This window comes from Gavialis gangeticus, unplaced genomic scaffold (genome assembly GCF_001723915.1).
Source record: "Gavialis gangeticus isolate Ggan-Ray unplaced genomic scaffold, GavGan_comp1, whole genome shotgun sequence".
Lineage (NCBI taxonomy): Eukaryota > Metazoa > Chordata > Crocodylia > Gavialidae > Gavialis > Gavialis gangeticus.
In genome coordinates, this window is record NW_017729033.1 from 61,377,877 (window position 1) to 61,403,822 (window position 25,946).

The window sequence follows — 25,946 nt, forward strand, 5'->3', positions numbered from 1 at the left end:
GTCCCTTCTGACCCTACTTCTATGATTCTATGATGACAGTCGCTAGAGCCTGCATTTAGTACATGCTCCTTACCTAATGTATCACTTTGGAAACTATAAGGTTTAAAATCAGCATTTGTGACCTTGTGTTTGTCTTCTGTTTCTTCTTGCCTCAGAAATATTCCCTAACTAATCGTCAAGAGTCTCTGCTGCTGGTATTTACACATAAAAAAAGGAAATAGAGGTGTGCATTTATAAGTGTTGGAGGGTGAAAATACGAAGATATTTTATCCTCCTCCTTTCTCTGATTAGGGTGCTCAGTCCACACCTAATATGCATGCTGACAGCACTGAGTTCAGCACAAAACACAGTAACTATGGTCACTATAACAGCTAAAGCAAAGGTGGTGTTCACAAGGGTGTGTTCATCCACACAGCTTTTTTTTCCTGTTGAAAAATATCATTTGGCTTAACTAAAAGACTGTGGTGGTTTTGTTTAAAAAATCATTTCTATTTTTGAAATTGAAGACGTTTTTCAAAAGGGCTGTGATGAGGTTGAAATGTTTCACTTTTGAGCTTACCAGTATCATATTCTTTCATTTTTTGTTTAAAAAAGAAAGACTTTGCTTTGATTTTACACTGTACAATACTCTTCAATTATATAAAAATAGACTGTTTCCGTTGACAAGTTTCCAAAAATCTAATTTTGTTTGTATAAAACTAGTTTGCCAAAACAACATCCTAACCTTTGCATAAACCACCCATTGGCAAGTAAGAGCTTTAGCATCCCAGTTTCAGAAAACTAAGGAACCCAAATACAAGTTGCTGGTGTCATATAATTAGGTTAAATTGTAAGATAAAAATAATTTTGTTATGTATCTGCATGGCTCAGTGATGCTGCCTGTTGGGAAGAAAGTTGTAGGTACCACTAAACTATGTGATTCCTTTCTTGCTGGTATGGGAACAAAGAGAATCTGCCACAGAGTTCTTATGTGGTTTACTTGCAAATGTTCATACTGTTATGTCAGTCCCAGGTGATGATGAGTGAGGTGCATGTTCTGCATTGTTAGAGCTTACATTGTGCAGAAAAAACAGTAAGCAGGGGTTTCATATGGCAGTTCACACTGAAAGTAAATGTCTCATGGTACTTCTGAAAACAAAGTTCCTCAGTGTCTCAGTCAGTATTCCTGGGTAATAATATGGATTAATGACTAATATTTACTAGCATAACTACTATATGCAGATTACTATAGTAAATTATTAAAGGCCTTATGTAAACACTAATTTTAATTCATTCCTTGTGTAACTCAGATATTTAGGGCCAAATTCTGCTCAGTTATATCTGTGCAATTTCTTTAACTTTAAAAAAAGGGTTTCATGGGTGTACAGTAACTAAGACCAAAATCTGACCTGTATAATTATATTTTGCTCAGTTAAATTTATATTTGATGCTTGCCAGTCATATGACATAATTGAAATCCTTACAAACTTTGGGTATCATCTATCTACACCGGAAAAAAACACATAATGCACCTTTTTGCATTGTTATTAACTCATTGTTATTGCTCTATCATGCAAAAACACTGCTCAAATCTTTATCCCTTCACCTTCAGGTTAACAAAAAAAATCTCATGCAGAATATTCATTTCAAAACAGTTTCATCTTTCTGAAATATACAGCTCAAGGTATGCAGTTTGTGAAAACCTATTTAATTATTGATTACCATTGTAACCATGTATACTGTATATATACAGAGTGAGATTCAGTAGGTTGGAATGAGTCTCTGTTTCTGTAAAGAATGATTAATATGGCTCTCCATATAAAGAGGCAAATGTAATTTACACCTTGAAATAGTCTTTGATATAGAAAATCTCCATTTCTCATCTCTAGAGGAGGATGTATTAGTTTCCAAATGACTAAGGTTCATTCAGAAAATAACTTTTTAACTCATAGCATTGTTAACTGCAGTCTGTATAAGTTAATTAGTTTTTGGGGGACTAATTATGTGGGTATGTATTAAAATCACACTTGCTACAATTCTGTCATATAACACAAAAATACAAAATACTTTGCACTTTTAAAAACAATAAAACAAGCTCCTTTATTTTAAGTGGACTCATATATATTTGAAGAATAATTTTACCTGCCTACCTACCTGTATACCCACATGGTGTTCATCACCATAGTATCTGTGCCCCTTACCAACAGTTATGAAAGACTTAATATAACATTTCTATCAAATAAGTAAGTACCATATTTACTCAAATACAAGATGTTATAAACATGTTTTAAACATTTTATTAGAAAACAGGCAATATCAAACAGATTTAAAAAGGACCCCACCTGAAGCCTCACAAAGGGAATACAAATACAGTTTCAAGAAATTACATAATACTCACATGATAAACAACATCTCATTCACTTTGCTTAAAACTCCAGTGTTCTTCAGTGAACATCTTACCCTTGCTTCTTACATAACTACAGGTTCACACATTGATACTTAACAGAAAGGTACTAACAAAGCCCTCACCCACTTTTTCTGACAACAGAAGCTGTCCCTTAGTCTATCCTATACAGGTCTGAAACAACCTCCTGAACTCCAACCCTTGTCAGAGCACAATACCCCCTCCTTTTTCAGAAGATTTGCTACTTGTTAACTCACCCCAAGTTCCCTCAGCTGAGAGTTGAACCCAGGTCTCCCACGTGAAAGACATGAACACTGCCACACAAGCACCACTGATAACCAATGTTATAAACATACAACAAGGATAGGTTATGTATCCCTCCTGAATAAAACACAGAGAAGAGGCCATTGTGTTCAGCCCCCCTCAGTGCCAAATCTTTTTAAGTCATGATGAGCCATGAATTGAATACACTTGACTTCCTCTTCACACCCATAACTGAGCTGCACCTTTTCCCCCCCATTTCCAGTGATTCCTGTTTCTTCACCAGCCTTAAATATCTGGCAAATATCTTGAAACAGAGCCCCAAACAGTTCACCCAGACTCCCTCTGTCACACTTTCTCTCAGCCTGGTACATATGATTAGCATGACCCCACCCTCCATAAGGTGAAGCCAGAACCGGTGCCCTGTGCCTAATCTGTGTGCGACTTTTTGGAGGATCCTAGGACTCAAGGCAAGCACACCCAGTTGCAGTCCTGAGTCGGGGGTTAATAAGCACATGGATCCTTTGTGGCAGGGTATCTGGAGTACAAACACTTACTGAGCAGTGCTGAGCTGTGGAGTCACTGTCGCTTTAAATACTGTCGACTCTGGTGGGGCCCAGCTCAATGAACTATTTGTAAGTCACAAGCCTTTGGCTTTGGAATAATACAAGGGTAGGCAACTCTCAGCATGCCATGAGAAGGCATTTTGCTTAGCACATGTACCTTGGAGAAAGGGCCAGGGCTATACTGCCACAACAAGGATTAGGCTCCTTTGCTGTCTGCCCCTGGCACACAAACATTGTACAAGTTGGGGTTGTGGGTGCTTTTGGCACTCTACCCAAAATCGTTGCTAACCGCTGGACTAATATCATGCATAGTTTGCACTACATATAAGCAGATGTTAAAACTATTCAGAAGTGTGTACCTGTGTTAAAACTTGCAGCAGTTTCAAAGAAAAGGTAACATGCATCAATTCTGAATGAACTTAAGTGCATGGGTAATATATGCAAAATACTAGTGCTCTGTTTAATTTCAAGGTTACTGTTTTCAAATTTACTCCTCACTTCTATTTGTTCAGGGAGAGCAGAGTCAAACAGTAAGGAGAAGGGGAGGGGGCTTCCAGGGGAAAAAATTGGGGGGAAGCAGAGAGCAAAGGGGCTACCTAACCTGTCAGATGCGTTTTTCCTGCTGTAGCAGTTGGAAAGGGACAAATTCAAGCAAACCTCCAATAATTAGATTCTATACCCAGAAAAGTATAACAAATTTATACTTTTCCATATATAGAATCTAATTAGGGGGCATCTTATAATCGTGGTGATCTTCTATTCAAGTAAATAAGTATTTATCCCATTCTTGAACCAAAACATTGAGCCATACCAATGAGCATTGAGCATTCCCACCAATTCTGACCCTAGCATCTATGAATCAGTGAATAATGTCACTTGCCCAAGGCCACGTAAGAACTCTGTGCAGAGCGAGACGGCAAAGCCAGACTTCAAGGGTGCCTTGACCTTAAGGCAATCATCTAATAGCATGTTTTAACTCTGCTCATATATAGCATTTATAGTCTCTGTTTCCATTTTTATGCATAAATGGTAGGGGAAAAGTATATGGGGGGGGGTCTGAGCCCTGCCTGAGCCCCGCCCCTCCCTCCTGCAGGGCCATTGTGGGGCTGGTGCGCACTAGTACTATGCCAAGCAGCACCAGGCACTGCAGAATAGCGGTGTCATGGTGCTGCTGCTGCCATCGGCCACTATGAAAAGTCTGGGGGGGAGAAGGACACTAAGCTCTGTTAGTCCTGGCCTTCCACTGATAATGTTTTTATGCCCTCTTCCCCTATTCTAATCATCTTTTCCATTTAAAATTAAAAAACATGTTACAAAACAAAACAAGCTTTGTTTGGGCTGGATCTAAGGCCTACTTGATGATCTCTATGCTGGAAACTTAGGTTGTACTCCTTATCCTGGACTCTCACCGCCCAGGTAATCAGAAGCCAGGGGTTCTGCAGAGACTATATGCAGTCAGCCTTGGAAAGTCTCTGGGGGACTGCTTTGCTCATAATCAACCATTCTGGTTGAATAGCTGTCTCATCTATGTAAGTGACTGCAACTCAGTTATTGGTATGCTGTCTATATGGCTGAAGATTAAGGAACATTGATGTGGGACTCTGAAAGAATTCTCATGCAAAACTGTGCATAAAATGATGTTGGCTGTGATATGGCAACTAGAGGAAGTAGGAGGGACATAAATATCAAATAAAAAGAGCTGTCAGTTTTCAGGGAGTGGCGCATCCTGAAAAAAGGGCTGCAAGGGAACAAAGGTGAGACATGATGCAATATAGGTGTATGTGAATGAATACCATTCTGCTGCTTAAGATCTCTCTTCCTTTTTCTTCTGAACCTCTTTTCCCACCACTGTCAAGTCACCAGTATGTATATAGCTTTTACACTCATAATTAGGTGACTTAATTTGCCCAGTTCTTTAAGTTGTCACAATTTACCACTACTACATAGACAAACCAATGTCACAAATACTGATTTATTCTGTCCATGATTGATTTTGTAGCATCATGTAAGGTGGCTGATTACCCAACTCCTACATATAAACATAATTATTCCTGTCCTAATTAAGAGAAAGAAATTCTGAATCAAACCCTACTGTCACTTGTGCCAGTCATGCCGCTGATCTTAGTGATTTTGCTCCGAGTCACCATCAACATACAGGCTGGGGACAGACATTCAAAAAGCCTGAGCCTGAACTGATTCAATCTTTGCAGGTTAGTCTAGCCTGCCTAGATTGAATCAGTGTGCAACAGCATACACATTCCCTCTGGTCTGGAGAAATGCAGGCACATGCCTGCAGTGGCTCAGGCTAGAAGCCAAGGGGCACTACAGCAGCCCTCCCTACACTTCCACAGTGCTGAGCTGAGGGGTGGGGGAGAGTTGCCAGACCCTGGCAAGATGGTCCTATTACTCCCCCCCCCCCCTTCCAAGCAGCCCAGCAGGGAATGTTTATCACCCCTATCTCAGTGTTTATCCATTAAGAAAACAAAGCCTTCTTAAACAGCTTTCCAAGGAAGAACATTAAGCTACCCATTGATTAGCTCAAAAAGCCTGTCTGCTGTTGTTGTCTCCCACAGCACAGACTGTAGCCAGCATGTGGTCTGCCAGCTAATGCTGAGGTGTCCGCATAAGGCAGAGGGCCTGGGAGGGAGGAGGGAAATAATCCCTGCTTAGCAGGGAGAAGACAGGCAGACACTCTATGCCTGCAGTCCCTGCCAGAGCTCTGGCTAGGGAGCAGAGGGGAGGGGCCAGCCCTGTGGCAGAGCAGAGAGCCCTGCCCAGCTCAGAGAGCATGCTGGGATGCTGGGGGAGTCTGGTTTATCTTAAACTAGCAAGGGGTCTGGGACAGACATTGCATAAACAGGTTTGACCCAAATCAGTTAAATCTGATACTACATTCAACCAGTTTATCTCAAATTGGTCTCAGCCATTTTCAAACTGGTTTATGTGCACTGAACATCTGTTCAGGGTTAAACCAGTTTCTGATCACTTAAACTGGTTTATGTGCAATGTCTGTCCCTAGCCACAAGAAACCAGGACAGAATTTAGCCATGCTTGCTATATGTGAACCCATCATGGAAAGCCAATATTAATCAACATTTTAAGTGCCAAGACCAATCCTATTAGTTTTGCAAAGGTCATTTTGATCACTGAGTGACTTCTACCTTAAACTCTAAAATTCATTTCTTATGATGGAGTGCATAAAATGCATAATAAGATCATGCAATTGACATAACTGAAAACATGTCCACCCTGTTTGCTGTAGGAAAACTCCACACTTTTGCATCAGACTGCAAATCTTGTGGATATAAATGGAGACTCAAAGAGACTTTTTACAAAGGGTCTTCTATCATGACAGCATGTTAAAACATTAGCTACAGTGCTAGATGTAGCCTCATTTTATTGATTTGAAATTATTTGTCCACAGTAGTCCAGCTATTGAAATTTAATTGTAGCCATGAAAGCACCATTGCAATTGAAGAGGAAGTCAAAAAGGTTTTTAAAATACCTCTCCTACTGGATTCTCAAAAAAGGCTAAATTACATTTTTCCCCAACATGTGAATAAAATATTACATTATATGTAATAATCAGTGTAATAAGTAACACAAATTAAATCAGAATCTATTTGGAGAATCCCCAGCATCTGCCAGTAGGATATTTACAATTCAGTGACAGTGCTGTTATTGATAATAGTGTACCTGTCTGAAGATTTCTGATAAGAAAATAACTATGAAGTTAAACCTTTAATAGGAAATAGTGTAATGGACACAGAACTGTTTCATTTAGAGAGCTTAAAATTACACCTTATTTGCACATTTGCAGTTAGAGCAGTTTTGCTTCTTTTCATTCCTTATCAAAATTATTTGTCATGCAATGACAAAACCAGAGACTGAATATGAGCATTCATTTTGGGTTTGATTTAATAAATAAGCACTTGTGGTCTACTATGTCTGTGGAAGGGTGAGACTTCTGGCCCCAGGAGGGACCTACCTGTACTACAGATACAGATACAAGAGAAACTGGTTGCAAGCTGTTGGGCCTCAAAACTAGCTATGAAATTTTTAAGCACAGTTAAAGTTCAGCCTACTTATAGTTGAACAATACTGTGGCCCAGTCTCCTGAACTCTTGCGACATATACCATTGTGCTCCGTGTTTGTAAGCAGACAAGAGAGTAAGTATCTTATTGCAACTCAGTTCCTTAACTTGAATCTGTAGTGTAGAGAGAGCCTATTCCTTAAACAAGTGGGTCAGCTGAGAGTTGGGAATTCCATGCAGATATCATAATACTGTGATTTGCTAGAAGGTGACAGGGGAACAGGAAATACTTTTTGCCTTGAACAGATAATTGCTACAGAAGTTGCAGACACAATACCTACAGCAACGTAAAGTGTACTTGTGTATAAACTCCACCCCCCCCCAGGTAAATGCACACTGGATTCAAGTATGTCATACTTGTATATGGTTGTATTTTATGTCTGCTTTTCTCCCCCCCTCTCCCCCCCACGGTGGTGTAAAAGCTGATTACCAGGCCCTGTGAGTCTCTTTGGCTAATCACCCCAAAAAGAAACTCATAAAATGAAATCCAAGGTTAAGTGATTTTTAAGAGGCTCCGTCCTCTCCCCCACCCCCAGCCCCCAGGGAAGGATTGATAACCTTACTGTATTAGGGGCATAGGGCTCTATTCAACCCCTTTCCAAGTTCAATGGGGAGAATCCCACTGACTTTGATGGGTGTTAAAGTTGGCTGATGAAGAAGGAAGTGTCTATATAGCACCTCTTATTTTGTTATATAGAATGGCATAGGTACACATACACAAACTTGTAAAATGATAGCTCTCTGCTCTTGAAAAGGAGAGGGCATAATTCAGAAATATACAGTGCAAATTATTAAGAAGCAGTGTAAGTAGGTGAGCAGACTGTAGGAGAGAAGGTCAGGCTTGGGAGGCTAGCAAAGGGAAGTCACTGTAAGCAGGATTTGAATGAGTGGAAGAGCACTTGGTACATGGGAATGAGGAGGCTGGTCTAAATATGACAAAGGTTTGTAAAAGTCACATAGGTGAGAGAGGAGGAGGAGGAAACAAATGGAGAGAGGATTGAACAGAACAAGATGCGAGAGGTAGGTGGTAGTAAAGCTGCACAGAACCTTGAATTTTATGAAGATTTCCACTGCTATGGAGAAAAAGAGGGAAGCCAGTGAAGGCACATGAGCAGTCTTAATCATGTAAGATGATAATGATTTCTGTTCCCTTTTTTGATGTAGAGGTGAGTGGGGAGACGTGAGAAGGCCAGAGAGGATGAGGTTACAGAAGCAAAGGCCAACATGAATCAATAGAAAAGGAAGAATTAAGGTCTAGTATGTACCAACCATCATGGTCAACAGCAGGAATGATTGTTTTCACAATAAAAAGGCTGCATTTTATGCTGCAGAGACACCATGATGATACTAGGATATATTAAAAACTGAAACATGGACATATATATTTTAAGTACTTGCTTTATAGGTTGAAACTTTGTCCCGTGAGAGGGAAAAGCACATAAACCTACAAAAATATATTATTTTCTCAGGTTTGAAAGGGGACATGTCAGAAAATTCATGTACTGTGATTTCTGCACCAGTGGAATTCATTTAAATGACATCTTGTTATATATGATAACCTGTATACCCCCACTGCAACACACTCCCATAATACAGTTTAATACATAAACAGGTGTTACTACTGAAGCTAAGAGAGAAACTGTATTACTCTCTCTTGTTTCTGGAATTTTCTTATTTTCCTTCAGTCATGAAAGATTTTACAGGGCTGGAGGATTCTCCAAACTTTCAACTTTCACAGGGTGGGGTCAGGAATTCTCACCTCTACTAAATACATGTCTGTAACTATTGGTACATTGGTCAAGGTCCCAGCAATAGGAGTTTTGCAACTGATTTCAAGGAAAGTGGTATCAGATCTTATGCTCTAAATTTAAGTTGTTAAACTTATACAAGTACATTAGTAAAGCTAGCATCGCAGAGGGAAGGCTAATGGTTTGTGCTAATATATTTGTAAAGAAACAAGTGTAAAGAGAAGCTGGGTACCTAGACTTCTGCACTAAGTATCACAACATTCTCACTTTCATCATATAAACATTGTATTTCACTTTTTTTTTTTTTTTTTTAAACACACTGCTGTTTGCTATCTATGGATTGGGGCCAGGACCCGACCAAGTTGTGTAACTGGACATAACAGCTGAAAAACTGAACTAACTTCATTTAGAGAATCCATGCAGAGATTTATCAGATTATTATATTAATTTAATACTTTTATCAGAGAGCCCGTTTGTCATCAGACATGTCTACACTACATCCTGACACACTGTTCCCATGCACAGCCTCCAGGCTTAGAAAAATGCCAGTGAAGATGCTCTGAGGCAGGCCTGTCCAGTTTCTTAGCAGCCAGGAACACTCCATGCACCATGCTGCTGGGGGCCACATATTGTGGCTAAGGGCCATGGGCTTCCCGGGTGCTTCCCCACCCTATATTAAGCACCTGGGCAATCCATACACCCTGCTACACTGGGCACATGGATGCTTCCCCACTCCCTGCACTGGGCGTGGGGACATTTCTCTTCCCTGCTGCACTGGGCATGTGAGCACTTCTTCTCCCCCTCCTGTTGTATCAGGCACATGGGCACTTCCCCTCACCATGGTTGTACCATGCGTGGGTGGGTGCAGTTGCCCCAGCCCTACCTTTAGCTCTCTGAGCATTGGCTTCTCTGCTGTACCACACCACACTGTGCTGTGCCCCATCCCATGACTTTCTCAGCACCCCAGGGCAGGGCAGGAAGCACAGGCAAGAGGGGGAGTCCAAAGCTTTCAGCTGCTGCACATGCAACCAGAGCAATGGGAAGAGCAGCAGTTGGGTAGGTCAGACACCGCAGTTTAACCCTGACAGGTTGCATGCAGCCCACAAGCCACCAGTTCAATGGCCCTGCTCTGAGGCATCCCTATGTGGCTGTACTTGAGACCTTAGTCTTCCCCATGTTTGAAAGCAGCTGCTGGGGATCACTACTGTCATCAGTTCAACCAGCTTCAGCCATTTTAAAAGCAGTTTAAGTGCACTGAACTTCTGTTCTGTTACAGATTTAAACCTGTTTCTGATCACTTAAACCAGTTTATGTGTAACTTCTGTCCCTAGCCAGAAGTTTAGGACCTGATCCTGCTACCAGGCATAAGCCTTGCTAATGGGTTGATCTTATTTTCTGGTAGCCTAATGGCAAAAAATGTAGGCTTGGGGATCCTACACTGACAGCTACTCTGATGTCATTTGCACAGGACACTTGCCCAAAGAAAAAAAAAAAAAATCAGTGAGTCCAGGTTTCCTGGAGCTAGATCATTTTCCACCTATTAGATGCTTAGGTGGACTTGGGTGTAATTCTATTCTGTCCTGCCCAAATCTCTGAAAAACAGTTGGTGCAAAAGGTAATGGGTCTTCCTCTTGCTTGTTGTTTTTTGTGACATAAGTGGTGTGGTACAAAGTAGGTACATTAACAGTTTTTCAGGGTGAAACAGAATCATACTTAGATGCCTTATAGATGAAAAAGAAACTGAACCTCCGTGTGTAACATGCACCATGATAAAAACTCTTTGATACCTATATGCCAGAGCTTTAAACCATTATTAAATTCTCCCACACCTAAAACCCATGCCACAATTTTTTCCCCTTATAATACATTTGATTGCAAGTCCTTCAGAACCATATTCTGACTATCTAAAATACTGTGTAACATAGATGTTAAACAGTTGTTTTTATCTAAGATTGGTCTTTCTAGGCAGGTGGAGCTCATTACAAAACTCTAGCAACTTCAGTGAGACCAGGATTTAGCTTTGTAGGTCTACTGTTCCTGAAGCAGGCTGTAATGTCACGGCAATGAGAGTTGAGGATGCTCATTATCACTCCCACATAGGCCCATGTTTATGACATATGCCATAAAAATCCCAAATTCCTTTAGTTCAACCTATTTTATATCAGTGCATTCTCTTACTAGTTTCATTAGTTAAGAAAACATACTACTGCTGCAAAATAAAGTATACAATGTGACAATTCAAAAGGCTGCAAGTTTTTACAAATAGATGGATAGGATTTAATAACATACAAAAATCATTTTTAAAGAGTACATTTACTCTGAAAATTGCAAAACCAGTGTTCCTGTAAAAGAATGTAAGATAGATATGCATGCCCTCTTTACAAATTTCTGCCTAAAGAAAGAAAATCTTTCCAGGAAGGGAGGTAATCTTTCACTTTGGACTACGAACCTGCGTGTACTTAACAGCAATTTAGATCTTGACTTACAAGCTTAAGGTTGTTCTGTTTCTGTTTCTTAAACTGTTCTGTTTCTGTTTTTTAAACCACCACACAGAAAACAGGGGAAAAGAAAGATTAACATGGAACCAAAAGGTCATCCAGTTCACTCCTCCCTTTTTGGAAGAAACACCCTACATAAAACACACTGACCTAAATTCTGTCCTTGAATATGTCTTTGGAAATCAGTTGGAGTTGGTTATGGATGTTAATATAGGTATAATTTAGCCTACTATTACTATATTGTCAGATTATGATCCTAAAATGTTATTCACTGAAGAGTGATTACATCAGGATCAGAAGTGCCTAAAATAGATCTTCCATAATGACACTTTTTTCAGCATTTGTGACCTGGTTCTTCAGTTAGTTGCTAGGGAAGGCCCTGAATTAAACATAACATTGTCCTGACTCTCAGTAGAAAGCCTATTTGCTTAGTTAATTTTGTATTTATAAAAAGCATGAATTGTTTTAAATTCTCTCTAATCTTTTGCAATGTTTTTCCCTTGTTGAGATTTGCTTTGATCGTTTCTCATAGTTTCTTGTTTATCACATGAATACTAACAATGACAGGGGTGCCACCATGCAGCTCTGATTTGTGTGGGGTTACAAAGAGCAGGGTAATACAAAACCTAACATAGTCCAAAATGTTTTCTTCAGCTCAAAAAAATGATCATCAGCAGATGTGAATGCTCATTCTTAAAAGCAAATTAAACTCCAAGCATTTGGTTTAGTTAGAGACTAACTGCAGCAGGTTTTTTTTCCTTTGTGCACTGACATTTGACCCCTTTTATAACATGCACCTTGCACCACTGAAACTAAAGTACCAGCTAGTTACTCATTAAACTCAGGTACCAATGGCTGACTTGTACAGATCAGGCTGTTAACTGCCTGGCATTGCCTGTGTGCAGAAGGGGGAAAAAAGCAATCATCATAACTGTGAAATTCTGTCATATCGGCAGAACTGAGCTGCAAAGTGCAGCAATTTGTGCCTGACCTCTGATCTGAGAAGTTTGTGCAAACCTTTGAACCTCTGATTGAAATTGAGAAACAGGGTTTACAAGTATAAGGAAGAGATTGCCCATACTTGTAACCCCTACCCAGGGTTAATATTATCAATTAAAAAAAAAGCTTAACTGGGGTAGGATCTCTCTGAGAAGGCAAGAACACTCTTTTTGATCAAGACATTTTAAGTCCGTGAGAATACATTGGTAAAAATGTGTATGATTTTGAAATAAGTCTGCCTTGGGCCTAGGAGAGGAACAAGAGGAAAGGCAGATGCCATTTGAAATTCACGTTTCACTAACCCTTTCTTTTTAATGATGAAGAAAAAGGTAAAACATTTGGTTCATCGAATGAGTGCTTCTAAACTGAAATACAATATGGAAAGTCACCACTTCACAAAGATTAGCAAAACTCCTCTTCCTGTAACATTACTTATTTTTATACAGCACATGATCTAATTTGTTATAAAGTGCAAAAACCATATAAAAACATGGAACCCCCCTCCCCAAGTCAATTGCATTGACTTTTTGATAGACACCCTGAAGGCCTTGCTTTGATGAACAAAATGGGTATGCTTTGCAATTGTGTTAGCTCAATCATGTTGGCTTAACTTGATTAATAAACTCTCTTAAAGCTTTTAAGGCTGGATGGGATATTTGGATGCAACATAGCCATCTAAAATGTTTTCATACCTGCTGAGAGTATAAGGCAGTGGTTTTCAACTTGTGGTCTGTGCACCCCTGGGGGTCCACATACTGTGTCTAAGGGGTCTGCAAAAGACGACTATGATCAGTTGAAAGTACGTGAATACCCAACACTGAAACTTCAAAGGGGTCCGCACCTACATTCAAAATTGTTTAGGGGTTCACAAATGAAAAGACATTGAAAACCACTGATATAAGGGGTTTCAGTGCTGGACTGAACATGACTGAAAAAATACACACTTTTTCCCACCAAGTCCAGGCCTAATTTACCAGGAAGCTTTATAGAAGAGAAGGAATTTTCAACTCCTTGCATGCCCAAAGGCTCCCATTGACTTCAATGACAGATTTGGGTGTAAAATATGGGGCCAAATATGCATTTCAGAGCACATCTTCCATCACACTTTATTTAGAGGAGAACACCATCATATTCAAGTTAATGGATCCAACCCTCCTTCTCATATATGTTCACAGGAATTTTGACACTGATTTAAATAGGAGAAATATTTTACCTTAATCTTAAACTAGGGTCTCCTTTCCTTGAAACAAAAATTGATCAAACTAATTTTTTGCATTTGTGAGCTCAGTCGCCTCAGACAGCATAATTAATGTGAAGACAACTCAAAAAACTTTCTTTCTAGGGTGCTCAGATTAAGACTGGCTTTCCTTGACTGCATACAACTTTCCTGCATACAATATACAAGTTTCAAACATTTCACACACGTTTCATAAGTGAAATATGAATGAAATGGTTTTAGAATTCCATCTTCTCAACACCAGAATATCAAACACTTCAGTAAGCAGAATGGCATAGACTCGTAAGTATTCATAATCATGGCACATCCCCCTAGCTACCATCCATCTAGAAACCCAAACGTATCTGTCTCAAGCTGACACGGCACATATAGGACTTGCTTCTGTTTAAATTCCTTTCAAAAGATAGGAATCAAGTACTAATCAACCTGAAGAACGGTGGCAGGATCAGACCCATTTTAAACAACAGGTAGGAAGGATGCAAATTAATACCTTTGACTTTATTCAGTTAAGTTAATGGGAGGTGACCCTTTAGAACCGGAATTTATGCAGGTAGAAACAGTTTAGAAGGTTAAACATACAAGTCTTCATTTTAACAGTTCTGATACGTATTTTGTCAGGTGACGGAATTCTTTTAGGCATTTGTTTGCTGAGGTTATTGCACATGTTTAGAAATAATAGTTTCTTACTTGTGCAACTTATGAAGCCCTTTGAATTAAGGAAAAAACAAATTTAATACTTGGCTAATGAAACAGTTTGAGTCTCCATTGCTTTACCAACACAAACCAAACCAAAAACCCTAGGTAACAAATAACGTTTCCCTTACCTCTGCAATCCTGAAATCTTAATGCAACAGGTCAATAGAACTAGCACCTCTGCTTGAGCAACCTTTCCTTCTAATCACTAGAACTGTGTAACAATGTTATACAGTACATGCATCTTTTTATTGGTCAATGAGTTTTAGCCATTTAAATTCCTTGGAAGTCATTTGTTAAGGGCACCTGGAATGAGGCTGAGTGGGTGGGACAGAAAGAAAAGGGGATGTTAGAATGGCCAGATGCAGAAGGCTCTCACAAGCAGTTTGAAAATTAATAGAAAACTAGCTGTGACTAATGGATTTTGGGAGGTCCAATTTTAACCTTAGGGGAAGAACAGAGGGGAGAAGTGCTGACATTTTCACAGGCAGGAGGAATTTAACCGAAAACTTTTCACTCAAAATTTGAAACTTGCAAAAGGGAGTGAATCATGTACAAACAACTTCTTCCTAGCACAAGGCGTTGTGCAAATAGCTTGTGTTACTCAAAATAGATAAGATAAAGAAAGGGCAAATTTTACTTGACAGTGTGATGTTTTCAGTCAAATCTTCCTCTTTCTACTTGTTTAGCAAAAAAATTTTAGTTTCTTTTAGTCAGTTTACCTTTAGCTGAAATAAAAATCAACTGGAATACAACCAGTGAAAGGTACTTTTGCTAATCTTGGAAGCATTAAGAATGAAAGAATAATTAAAGGCGAATACCTGGCTCAGACGATTTCTGTTGGAAACACGGAACTCTAAATGTGTTTGCTTGGAAGGAAAAAAAACTGGTACAGAAGTAAAAGCAAAGGGGCGGTAAAACATGATTCATGACAGTAAAAATGGTTTGTACATAACAACGGAACACCAGGCCCCAGAAGCACTTAGGTAAAGTAAATAACACACCTTTTCAAGCAGTTAAGGAACCAAAATGAAACACTCTTTGGATACTGAGTTTGTCGGTTCAGCTGGCAGCGCAACCAGAGAGTAGGAAAAGGAGGAAAAAGTATGTCCTAGAAACCTGATTTATTTCTGGAGTGGGAGACTGTCTGTACAAAGCTAAAAACAAACATGGTAGCATGAAAATTAATTTATAGATTATAATCCTTCCTAAAGGCAGAGCCAGATTTTGGGTTTCCTCCTTAACTCAGTAACTATTTTTGAGAATCCTGACTTGAAACATATTCAGCGGTGTTGATATAAGGGTCAGACAGAGTGATTTGTTTCTGAAGAGGGAACATTAATTTATAAAATTCCTGGGGTCTTAAAAACAGAAACCTTTAAGGGGAAAGTTTTATCCATAAATTAGGTCTTAACTAGATTCCTTTCTTGAATTTGAAACAATGAAATACTGAAAGCACTGTGAATTCCATCATAAGTGTACATGACTACAGCACATCCATGTTTTATTATATTCAACTGTAGCAAACTGAAAATATAATATATTCCAATTCAAATACCTGCCCCTGCAAATACCCCCCAAACTGAACAAAACCTCCATAAACTACATATACCCTTCATTGCTTATAGAATAGGTTTGCAATAGGGGTTTTTTTTAGTTGGTGCATCCATTCCTTTTCTTTGGAGATTAAAAGTTCAAACCAGCAAACCCATGTTCTTCCTTTGTTTATTTGTCAAGGTCATGATGTTGGATTTGGTAGAGGCTGTTTTAGGAAAGCTTAGATCAGTGATCTCAACCAGCGTGCTGTGAGATCTTCCAAGGGTGCAACAGGGCACATTGCAATATTAGCAGTGTTAGGTGTGCAAACACTTGCCCATGATTGACAAGATAAACCCAGGGATTTCAACTAGGAATCTACAGTGTCAAAAATGTTTCTGACTTGTGTTCTTTCTGAGTTCTTTGCAATACAAGCATTGCTCTATTATTTTTCTGTAGCCAAAAACAAATGAAAGCTAAGAGCTAGCATCTTCTGAGGGGATCCCTGAGCTTAATGACAGGTGTGTTGAATCTAAAAATGTTAAGAATGACTACCTTAGACACACCTATCAGTACCTCATTGCCACTGAGGTGACTGTTTCTCTGTAGTACTTCTGTATGTAGAGTTTCCATAAGAATACGAGAAGTTATAGGAGAGACTTAATTGTGACTCAGAGTGGGCTGCATTGCTGAAAAGGGATAATTGCCTGTATTTATGATATGGGTCTTCTGGAGACTTAATAGATAGATAAAAGGAGACAAGATATTAGCTGAAGTCTGCAGAAGGAAGAGACCAGGAAGGATGGAAAATCAGGGATAGGAGAAAAGCAGTAAGCTAGGGAAATGTTTTCTGTGGGTGTACTTGAGGTCTGGCAGGGAAGGTGATTAGGTACACTACCACTCATAAATGTTTTATTGCAGTTAATGTGTTCTGGGCATTTGGTTTTATTTATTAGACTTGTGGTAGCGCCCAGGGCTTCACTGTGATAACCACTGTATAAAACACAAAGGCAAATCCCTGGCCCATAATGGTTGCAAGCCACGTATCCTCACCTAATGCCTTTCATCTTCAAAGTTTCACTCATTGCAAACAGTATCTAATTAATTACCATTGTAAGGTAGGTAAGCACTGGTATCACTTTGCAGATTGGGAAACCAAGGCATAGAAAACAAATGACTTGTCCAAGGCTATGGAGGAAGTCTGTCTCAGAGTTGAGATTAGAATTTATGAGGTCTTACTTCCTGCAGAAGTCAAAACCATGCTTTAAACTTAATGTCCTAAGTAGGGAAGTGAAGAACTAGAGGTATCGGATGAATACCATGGAAGCATGAGATCCTTAGCTAGGGCATACTTGTGGAGCTCCAGCAAAGTCTAATTTGTATAGAATATTTTACTCTCTAAATTAAACCAACCTTACATTTTTCTGTCAGATGACTAAAAATATTTAAAAAGCTTTTATTTTTACTGCCTAATGTCTTCAACAATAAGCAATAAACTTCAAGTAAACTTCAAGCTAAGCAAGTAAAACCTGTCTGCATCTGAATATACAGGAAATTTACTATAATATTCATGGAAAAGAAAGCAATGACAGTAGTAACTGGACAGGCTTATATGAGGTACATTAATTCTGTAGAAATGTCTTCCATACAACAGCTGAAATTGCATCTCCCATGAAATAAAATCAAATGCCTTCTTCCTTGTGTTTTTTTCCCTTTCTACTTTTAGATCCAGCTGGTCATTAATCTCCAGGAGATGCCCTGACTGTTATTTAAATAATAAACGTGAAGCAACAGAGTTGCTAGGCAGTATTTAGAGCTGATGTTATCATTACTAGTAGAATAGAAAGAAAGCTATTGGATCACCTCAGCTGGGATTTTAAAGGAACCCGAGACAGAATTCAATGCCTATATATATATTAACAAGACCACTGGTTTTCATGGAAAATTGGCACTTGCCTCCTTTGAAAATCCCCATCCTAGTGTATTTCCCTGCCAGTGGGGGGGTTCTCTATATTGCTGACCTCCTTAACACATTATCTCTGGTTATAGGGGCATATTTACCCAAATATAAGATGACCCCAAATTACAATTCTATACATGGAAAAATCAATAAATTTGCTATTATTTTCCAAGTATTGAATCTAATTATTGGAGATATGCTTTAAATATATCCCTCCTCCCACTGTGACAGCAGGGGAAATAAATCTGGGGGATCTGGTAGTCCTCTTGTCCTCTGCCTCCTCATCTTTTTCCCCCTGCAACTCCTCTCCCCACAACCCTACTTACTGTCAGACCCTGTTCTTGCTGAGCACACGGAAGTGAGGGGCAAACTTGGAAACACTGACCTTGAAATAAACATACCTAGAGTAACTTGCATATAGGCAAATTACTACAGGCACCCATACAGTTAGTTCATCCAGAAATGATGCATTTTACCTTTTATGGAACTGCTGCAAATTTTAGCACAGGTACTCTATAAATACATGTTTAAGCAATACTTTTGTACTTATATATAGTACAAACTATAAATGATATTTGTCCAAAGCCAAAAAGCTCATGATTTACTATATAGTTCATTGGGCTGAGCCCCGGTATAGTCAACAGCACTTCAAGCCATGGTGATGCCACAACTCAGCAATGCTTAGTACATATGTGTACTCTAGATACCCTCCACAAAGGATCCATGTGCTAATTAGGCCCTCACTCATGACTCAAGCCAGGTGTTCTTGTCACGATGCTTGGGATCCTGTTATATGCAGATGAAACACAGGGCAACCTGGTCCAGCTTCACCTCATGGAGGGCAGGACCACACTATTCATATGTGGCAGGCTGAAAGAGGGGTCAACAGAGGGATTTTTTGGTCAACTGTTCGGGGCTCCATTTGGTGGTGTTTGCTAGACATTTAAGGCTAGTGAAGAAACAGGAATCAGTGGAGATGGGAAAGAAAGGCACAGCTCAGCTGTGGGAGTAAAGAGGAAATTGAAATGTATTCAATGTAGTGGCTCACCATGACTTAAAAAAGAGTCGGTGCTGAGCAGGACTGAGTGCAATGGGCACTACTATATATCTTATTTAGAGGGGCTACACTTAACTTATCAAGAATTAATACTCCTATCAGTATGTTTGCCCAATGTGGACCACGTGTTTTATAGTCTTGCTCAGTGTTGGCTGCATTTCATCAACTTCATATAGCAAAAGCTCTGTTATCTGGCATCCCCCAGGAATGGGGAATGCTGGTTAATCAGATATGCCGGCTAATCAAATGTACACCATCTGGTGAACTCCCTGGCATCAGTGTGCCGGGGGACAGGGAAGGGTGCCCTGCACAGGCTACTTTGCCCTGGGCCATGGGCCGAAGAAATGAAGAAGAAGAACTTGGCCCGTGGTGGCAAAACTGGAAGTGGGACTTCCAGTTTCACTTTTGCCGTGTCCCTTGGATGCCGTTAATGGAGCTTTCCAGTTTATAAAGTGCCAGATAACATAGCTTTTGCTATAGTTGATTTCCATTACTAAGCATATATGGCTTTGGGCAGCAGTTTAATGATAGCCAGCGTATTTAATGTGGTTTCTTTGTATGTGAATATAAGACAAGGGGCTTTTGTCCCCATGCTGATGGGGGATAGAACCTTGTCTTGTATTAGAGTAAATATGGTATGTATCATGGCCAGGAATACAATGGAAATGATAACCTAGCACAGAGAAGATGCTTTAATACTAGGCTGTCCAAGTACCAGGATAGCTAGTCTCTGTACCATTCACTCCTAAACACTTCATCCCCCACCCAGAAAGCTGTGGAGAACAAATGGGTCTCCATACTGATCCTTCCCTACTTCTGCTGTTTGAAAGCAGTAAGTGTTACATTTCATTGCAAGATAAGCAGAAACATGTAGCCATTTTTGTTTTTTCTTCAAATAAAAAGAAGTTATCTTCTTGATGATTTCCAGTTATGTGAAGGCCAAATCAGGAGAGGAGCAAATCAGAATCAAAGGTCTTGCTGAGCCTCACACCCCAACAAACTCTCATGGGTAAGATACACAAGCATCTACAGCCACACAAGGGACAGGTGTGGCCTATGTTGTATTCAGCTCCCTTTGACAACCCAGCCCAAGTGAACAATTAACAGCTGGATTAACGGAGCAACCTTCCTCATAAATCCAGAGCAGGCAAATGTATGCCTCTGGATGTATACCAAGGTGCCTCCTCATACTGCAGGACAGATGTATACAGGAACAGAGAAACTGCCATAGTCTACCAGACCTGAGTTCTAGCTAGACCAGTCCACACTTGCCTCTCCCCATACTGGGATTTTCATAGAATCATAGAAAGTTAGGGTTGGAAGGGACCTCAGGAGGTCATCTAGTCCAACCCCCTGCTCAAAGAAGGACCAGCTCCAAATAGATTACCCCAGCCAAAGCTTGTCTAGCCAGGTCTTGAAAGCCTCCTAGGATGGAGATTCCACAACCTCTCTGGGTAACCCGTTCCAATGTTTTACTACCCTCCTGGTGAGAAAATTCTTCCTAATATCTAACCTAAACTTCTCTTGCTGCAACTTGAGACCATTGCTCCTTGTTCTGTCATCTGCCACCACTGACAGCAGTCTAGCTTCATCTTCTTTCGAACCTCCCTTCAGATAGTTAAAGGCTGCTATTAAATCCCCCTCAGTCTTCTCTTCTCCAAACTAAATACACCCAGTGCTCTCTGCCTCTCCTCATAAGTTATGTGCCTCAGCCCCCTAAACATTTTTGTTACCCTTCATTCTTACCCATACTGGAATTATACAGGACTTTACATTGCAGTCATTCATTAGTTGAGAGGTCAAGAAGAAATCAAGTCATTTTCCTAAAGGATTTCTTACCAGTGTTGCAGCTCTTGAGGTACAGTTGTGTCTGCAATGACTGGAAATTTTAAAGAAAAAGCTAAAAGGTGGCTTCAGTGGCAGTATGACAGCCTGCACCAACCAAGTATCTATCTGTCTTGTGGGGCATGTCTACACATCACCGTATGGTGACGTTACTATAGCACTGTGCTTTAATACTTCCTTTTTGAAGAGGCAGTACGGGCAATTACTGTGCTGTGCAGGTGGCGCATGCTTAAACTTCCCTGCTACATCGCCATAGCGGCACACTATAACTGGGGAGCATGCTGCTATAGTAACGTACCTGCTGATCATGTGTAGACATGCAGAATCACGGTCACCATAGCGCACCGTATGGCAACATAACGCGTTACTACAACATTGTAGGGCAATCTGTAGATGTGACTGTGGTATAGAAAGGGCACTAAGGTGGTGGGAAGCTTCCTACATCGGTTCCTTCTATACAACATGCATGTGTTCCTATATGTTGCTGATAGCCTGTAATGTGCTTAGTGCCATGAAACGCACTGATAAAGAAATGTTCCTACAAAATTTGGTGAAAACTAGATACATTTTTAAACAAAGAATAAATTGGGATCTCGCTATGGATTGGTGCTACTTGCTGTCATGAATAGGAGTCTCAGGAGGTATCTGCATGACGATAGGGCAGCAGCCTGGCATTCCAGGGGGAGGTTGTTACAGATACAAGAACTGAGAGAAGAAGATTAAGTGAGCAGGAAAAGAGTTTCTTTTTTTGGCTGAAAAAGACCTTAAATAGCTCCTGAGACACTCTAGTGGAACAAGCAGGAAATATTTTTCCAGATGAAGTATTTCACCTCAGAAAATACGGCTTTAAAACTAATCTGCAAAGTCCCTGCCCTTCAATTCTCCGAGGTGCCTAAATCTCACTAATTTACATCTATAAAAAGGAGTTGTTAGCAGCTGTGCTATGATACTACCAGTTTGTACCAACTGCCTTTTCCCTTTTTTGATAAGTCACTTTGAGTTTCTGTAGAACAGGTTCTTACATGTCTCCAGAACCATTTCCTTGCCAATTTTAATGTTTAAAGAGACAACATCACTTTATTTAAAAGCATAACATGTTCTTCTATGTTGCTCTTATGAAATACAAGGCAAAATAGCACAATCTTTTCTCTCAAAGCTTCATTAACATTGCTCCATGCCATATGGATCAGGCTCTTTGCACAGCATACAGTATCTTGGAAACAGTAAGATTTGAAGATGTTATGATAGTATTGTATTTTTTATTACAAGATAATATCTGCAGAAAAGTTTGAAGCCATGGATTCTTAAGGCTACCTATGCTTTTTCTGTAATACCCTCTGCCAATTTTTGGAAGGTGTGTTCTTTAGTTCAAATGTATTTTATACAAATGCTGTGGCTCAGACAACATTCTTTATTTGATCTTGTTCCTCTTAGAGTAGCAGCCTCTTAAGTGTGTGTTAAGAGGCCAAAAGAATAAAAATAATGACAATGAACAGAAAACTATTATGGGTTCTTTTTCTAAGTGCTGTGCCTTGCACATGAATTACCTTTTTTTGGTATACGGCAACATTTTCAAAAGTTCAGAAATACTTGAGGAGCCTGAATCAATGAAACACTAAAGACTAGATTTCCAAAATTATTTAGGCATCTAAACATACAAATATGTGCCTAACAAGATTTTAAAGAGTTAAACACTTTAAGTGCTTAATTCCATTACTTTCAATAGGAGACAGTCCTAATCTGGCTAGATGTTTTGAAAAATCCTATGCCATGCCTATCTGCATCTTTACATACCTAAAAACCTTTGGCAATCTGGCCTGTGTCCTGGGATGTGCTCAAGGAGTCCTAAAACACTTTTGTAAAAACAGGTCTTATAAACCCCAAGGCACTTTTGAAGATTTTACCTAAGGCAGCATCAAAAACCCAGTATTACTACTGAAACTAATGGAACCACTTCTGGGCAGAAGTGTGACTAATGTAACTAAAAACTAGCAAGATCCACCACAAAATTGTCACTATTATACTCAATATTTTTAAAATGCAACTGTGCCATGGCAAAGGCAATATCATGCACAATATACAATCATACCCGTCGTAGAGGAAAAGTACATGGCATAAGCCTTGAATCCCCACAGCAGCACACTTCAACTTTTGTTTCAGAATGTTACATTCTTCCTATGCCAGAACCTCCCTAGATGTGTTTCCAATACATAACCCTTCCACAGACAAGCCACAAACAAGCATTATGGGCCTGATCTTAGAATCCATCAGGGGCAAAACAGCCATTGCTTTAAATTGGAAGTTTTGCCTGAATGAGAACTTCAGGATTAGGCCTTTACAGCACTCCTATCTACCCCTCAGCAACATTAAGATAAAGTAACTTTCCAAATGCATGGATCTGATGAAAATTAAATATGTTGAACTGTCAGCACAGGGGGATGAGAGTTCATTATTAAGGTTGTGTGTTGGTGTGTTTGGTGAGGCTGAGGTATGCATTACAGTTCAGTATTTGCTGAAGATAGAAATGACTCTTCTGAAGCCTACATTCACTGTAGGTCATATGAAAACAATCAGGAATCTATGAGACTTTCCTTTTACAACAAGGATTGGACACAAGAGGATTTGAAAGGAGGTCTTTAGACTCCATGTGTGAACATCAGTATGCCACACTGTTTTATTCTTTCATGCACCCTCCTGCTGGCTTGCACCACAGCATAAATATTTGCCAGCTTCCTTTAGCTACAAACATTATTTCTGGGTATACTGCTAATATTATTCCTGTCTCAGTTATTAATATTTTATTAAAAACAAACAGAACTGTACAAAAGGTATATTCTTTTCTTATATGAATATTAAATAAAAAGTGAGAGACAGATAAGGAAACAGCTAATGTTTGTCTTCAAGCTGACTGATTTATCCTCCCTCTTCATAAGTAATGTAAATAAACTTCAATTACACAAGGAAAAAATATTACCAATAAAAAAGTCTCAATATGTTGGAAAGGTGTGTTTATTACATCTATTAATTTTCATGTCTTCGAGCTTAGCATTTCGCAGCTGGTGGGTCACAACCCAAAAGTGGGTCACAAGAATATTTGAAAGGGTCACAAGCAGGTCCCCAGAAAAACCCGTGAAAGCGCAGGCTTCCCCTTGCAGGCTGGCAGTGTTCCAGCCTGCAAGTGGCTGCTTGAGATAACTGGAGGTAGCGCGTGCACGTGTATCTGCATGGGCAGATGCATATGGCTAGCATAGTGAGGCCAAGTCATGGCTGTAGCCCCAGCCACTGGACGCAGGTAAGTATGGGGAGTGGGGGGATGGACATCCAGGGGTCTCTCTGGCACTGGGGGCAGTGGCCTGGTGCGGAACTGTGCCAGGGCATGGGGAGTGAGGGGAGAAGGCACCTGGCCTTTCAGTGGGAGAAGGAGGCAGGGTGGTCCTTTGCAGTAGGGAGCTGCGTGCCTGGGCTTGTGGCATGGGGCCTGAACTCATACATGCAGGGGCTCACACTCACTGCTCACACTCTAGCCCAAACAGGATGGGGGCAGCTGGGGAACCCCTCTCCCTCCCCCCACACAGGGCTGGGGGGGGCAGGGGAATGTGGATCGAGAGTGAGAGGCACCAGCATGGCCCTAGGGGCAGAGGGCTGTGGGGCTGTAGCTTGGAGGTGAGGGGCACCAGCAGGGGTGGGGGCAAGGAGCACCAGCAAGGTCAGGGTGCTGTGGCTTGGGGGTGAGGGCCTTGAGGGTGGGGGGCATCAGCAGGACCAGAGTGGTATGGGTCGCGATAAGCCATCAATCTTGGCAAATGGGTCCCAGTATGGAAAGGAGAACCACTGTTCTAGCTTATATTCTGTTACAAGCTGCGGTGATTTGTTACCAAAATGACAAAACACAGAGGATTAACTGCTTGTAAATTAAGCACTTTCTCAGCTGCCAGTATTTGTTTTATGCATAGCAAAATGAACACCATTACCATTACAATCAGAATACCTGGGACACTCACAGATGGCACCTTTGGCAAAAAAGCTGATGCAGGAAGGTAGTCACACATCAAAAGACACATCTTGGACAAGGATCCTGCCACTGAAGGCAAAGGAGTCTCATATAGCTCACATCTAGCTGGCAGGGGATTGCAAGATGGTGTCTATAGGATTTTACTTCGGGGAGAAGTGTGCTTTATCAGTAAAATCAGCTAGTGTGTGCCACTAGCTATTAACATAGGTTCAGACTGGCTGGTGAAGCCATTCCATTCCTTTGGCCTGTAACGATTCACTCCCATGTAGTCTGCACTTCGTTCCTTTAGCGGGGCACAGATTCCTGTCTATTCTTTGTGCCATAGTAGGACCTCACATGCCCTGGGCTCACCTCACCCCAAGTCTACTGTGCTGCTACTGCAGTTGCCAACTCTTGATAAATATATGGACAGTCCATAATAAAACAGGGTAAAAATGCCTGTTTGTAAAGCCTCCAAGAAAAATGTGCCCTTCATAAAAATTAAACAACAACAGCAGCAAAAAAGCTGATTGAAGATCCCTCTTGGAGAGAAGCTTTCAGGCAAGCCTGAAGGACTGACAGAGCACAGCAGTGCCACCTGGGGTCTGAACAGGAGTGCAGTACCCTACAGGAAGCATTCTTCCTGGAGCTCTGTAGGTTGTAGCCCCTTGCTCCCTTCCATAGATTCATAGATGCTAGGGTTGGAAGGGACCTCAACAGATCATCGCATCTGACCCCCTGCCTAGGCAGGAAAGAGTGCTGGGGTCAGATGACCCCAGCCAGATGCCTATCCAGCCTTCTCGTAAAGACTCCCAAGGTAGGAGAGAGTATCACCTCCCTTGGAAACCCATTCCAAATTTTGGCCACCTTTACCATGAAGACATTTTCCTGATATCTTCCCTAAATCTGCTCTCTGTCAGTTTGTGACCATTGTTCCTTGTTACCCCAAGAGGTGCCCTGGTGAACAGAGCATCTCTGATCCCTTGCTGCATCCCCCTAATGAATTTGTAGGCAGCCACAATATCACCTCTCAGCCTTCTCTTGCAGAGGCTGAAGAGGTCCAGGTTCCTCAGTCTCT

General features: G+C 40.6%; 1 protein-coding gene across 5 annotated transcripts in view; it reads right to left on the minus strand.

Moving 5' to 3' along the window:
* RBM47 (RNA binding motif protein 47) overlaps positions 1-25,946 on the minus strand; it is a 197,543-nt gene that overhangs the window by 16,378 nt on the left and 155,219 nt on the right. For 2 of the 5 annotated variants that reach the window (XM_019526186.1, XM_019526182.1), the window contains exon 1: positions 14,611-14,715. The exons of the other annotated variants lie outside the window; for them this stretch is intronic. The gene's annotated coding sequence lies outside the window, so the exon portion shown is untranslated. Of the gene's footprint in view, positions 1-14,610; positions 14,716-25,946 lie in introns of those variants that run through there. 5 annotated transcript variants of the gene reach the window in all.